The sequence below is a fragment of the Aegilops tauschii genome, chromosome 6 (assembly GCF_002575655.3).
Source record: "Aegilops tauschii subsp. strangulata cultivar AL8/78 chromosome 6, Aet v6.0, whole genome shotgun sequence".
NCBI lineage: Eukaryota > Viridiplantae > Streptophyta > Magnoliopsida > Poales > Poaceae > Aegilops > Aegilops tauschii.
Genome location: NC_053040.3, coordinates 441683216 through 441686615, shown reverse-complemented (window position 1 = coordinate 441686615; position 3400 = coordinate 441683216).

Sequence of the window (3400 nt, the reverse complement as noted above, 5' to 3'; positions counted from 1 at the left end):
GCTCTAACTGAACTCGAGCGAGGCGTTGGGCTCTAACTGAACCCGAGTGATTGCACTGCAGGCTATGCGTTACTGAACCCGAGCGATCGATCGATGGCTGTTAACTGAACCCGATCGAGCGATTCCTTCGCTACTGCTGCTAACTGAAGCCGATCGATTGGATGAACAGTGAGCGTTGCGGGGGGGGGGGGGTTGGATGAACAGTGAGCGGTAGTGTTGCCTCTGGATGAACAGGACCCCGTGGTGTGGTGGAGGGCTGGATGAACAGTAGACGGTGGAGGGGTGCCCGTGGAGGGGTGGTTGAACAGGACCCTGTGGTGTGGAGGGCTGGATGAACAGTAGATGGTGGAGGGGTGCCCGTGGAGGGGTGGTTGAACAGTAGCCGGTGGAGTAGCGCGCGGTGGAGGCTGGATGAACAGGAGCCCGTGGAGGCTGGAGGAGGTCGACGGTGGAGATGAACAGTATCCCGTGGAGTCCCATTTTGCAGTACGCCACACCCCTCCCGATGAACAGGACCCCCGTTTCGACCGTAGGAGGTCCGTTTCGTCCGTTTTGCGGTACGCCACACCCCTCCCGATCAACAGGACCCTCGTTTCGACCATAGGAGGTCCGTTTCGTCCGTTTTGCGGTACGCCACACCCCTCCCGATCAACAGGACCCCCGTTCCGAACGTAGGAGGTCCGTTTCCTCCGTTTTGCGGTACGCCACACCCCTCCCCATGAACACGACGCATTCCGTTGCCTCCCCATGAACACGACGCATTCCGTTGCCTCCCCCTGAACACGACGACGACGCTGTTTCTCCGTTCCGACCCAGCCATGTACACGAGCCCTCGCCGTACGTATGCGCGAGTAGGCGTTCGAGACCCTGCCCGTATGTACGTACGTGGCTGTATTTTCTTTCTTGCACCCTGGCCGCTGTACATACGTGTACATGCTACGTGCGCGCCTCTACTACAACACGTACACGCCTCTACTACGACACGTGCGCGCCTCTACATCGACCAGTATATATGTACGTACACGTTCGCGACCAGAATGACAACGCTACGTACGCTTCGACCAGGTGGGTCCCGATTGTCAGGCACTTCCTTGCCTGCGAAGATGTAGCTGGTGGGTCCCAGCAGTCAGGGGGGCAAATCATTTTGGTTTTTTTTGCCCGGTCGCACTTCCTTGCGTGCGAAGATGTAGCTGGTGGGTCCCAGCAGTCAGGGGGAAACGTTTTTCCATGAAATACGGTGGCCCCTCCGGTGGGTCCCTGCTGTCAAGTGGAGGAATCATTATTTTCCGCATAATAAGGAGGCACTTCCTTGCTGCCGCCGTGGACCCAGCTGTCAGCCTCTCCACGTACAGTCCATGTCCGATGGAAGTCGTTCCTTGACCACGTTGACCACGCCGCGCCGAGAGCACCAGGGTGGTGGACGACGGCGAGGCCTAGGAAGGGGACGACGCGGAGCCGGTGAAGACGTGACAGTGGATGCCCACGCGGAGAGGAGTATGAGGGTTCACTCGTTCGGCTACGGTGTGAGGCTGCCGTTGGCGCAGGGCCTGGCCAGCGGTGGGAATAGTAGGGGGTAGTGAGGCCTCTGCGGCAACACAGCCGGCCACGGGAGGCAGGAGCAGGCGGCACGACCGGCGCTGCTTTGGGCGGCTGGAGCAAGAAGACCAGAGGTTGAAGAAGCACTACGACCGTTGGATGGACATCGTACGGTCACTGGAGCTAGAATCGTTCATATTGACTAAGTTGACAAAGCCCTCCGTCCCCGTCAACTTAGTAGGCCCACAAGTCAGCCTCCCACCAAGGTGGGTCCCAGCTAGCAGGGGGAGTATTCATTTTTTTGTGCGTAATAAGGAGGCACTTCCGGTGGGTCCGAGCTGACAGCGGGGGGAACGTTTTTTTCACGAAATACGGTGGCCCGTCCGATGGGTCCCAGCAGTCAGGGGGGAAACGTTTTTTTCGCGAAATAAGGTGGCCTGTCCGGTGGGTCCCCGCTGTCAGGTGGAGGAATAATTATTTTGCGCGTAATAAGGAGGCACTTCCTTGCGGCCGCCGTGGACCCAGCTGTCAGCCTCTCCACGTACAGTACTCTTCCGATGGAAGACGGTCGTTCACCACGTTGACCACGCCGCGCCGAGAGCACCAGGGCGGTGGACGACGGCGAGGCCTAGGAAGGGGACGACGCGGAGCCGGGGAAGACGCAGCAGTGGAAGCCCGCGCGGAGAGGAGGACGAGGGTTCACTAGTTCGGCTGCGGTGTGAGGCTGCCGTCGCCGCAGAATAACAGGGGGTGTGGGTGAGTGGAGGGATGGCCTGGCCAGCGGTGGGAGTAGTATGGGGGCGGTGAGGCCTCCGCGGCAGCACAGCCGGCCACGGGAGGCAGGAGCAGGCGGCACGACCGGCGCTGCTTTGGGCGGCTGGACCAAGAAGACCAGAGGTTGAAGAAGCACTACGGCCGTTGGATGGACATCGTACGGTCATTGAAGCTAGAATCGTTTATATTGACTAAGTTGACAAAGCCCTTGGTACACTCCAACTTAGTAGCCCCACAGGTCAGCCTCCGAAATGGTGCGCCCCAGATGTCAGGGGGAGGAATCATTTTTTGGACGGCCGAAGATAATATCCGAGATTGAAGAAGAAGCACGACATCCGTTGGATAGACATCCAACGGCCACTGCTGCTAGAACCATGTGTTGACTATAATAAGTTGACAAAGCCTTGCATACGCGTCAACTTATTTTTTTTAGGGGACGCGTCACTTAGTAGGCCCACAAGTGTGTGGCAGAGAACTTATAGCCCATTTGCGTTTTGTAAGAATGTACAACCCATTTTTGAATTCTAATGGAATTTACAACAGCCCATTTACAGTTTGTTAAAAGTACAGCCCATTTTCTAGCTAGGACAACTATTAATAATTTCAACCAACCGTTGAAGACAGAATTCAATAAAATTTCCCACATTTTGATGGGATCCGAAATATTTTTATCCCGAAATTTCTAGTCAGATTAAATATAAATTTGTATTACGTAAAAATCCAATGAAACATTGCGCGCGCAACAATGAAAATTTAAGATTTTCAAAATCCATAAATAATATTTTATAAACTAATTTCATGTTTGGTGCATTTTTTATAGTTACTGCCCAGTTTTTATAATTACATCCCATTTATTATTTTCTAAAGCCCATTTTCCTGTTAAGCCTAATGCATCCCTCCTAGGAAAGATTTGCAGCCCAGCGGGGCGGAGAATAACAAGTTGACCTTGCCTGGGTATTCCTCAAAAAGACATATAGCTGGGCTAGCCATTTTCATCTTGAAAAAATTAGTATCTGGGCTGGATATCTGGCCTGGGCTAGACGGGCCACAGCCCGCCCAGTTAATACCCTGCTCTCCTCTGAACAACAAC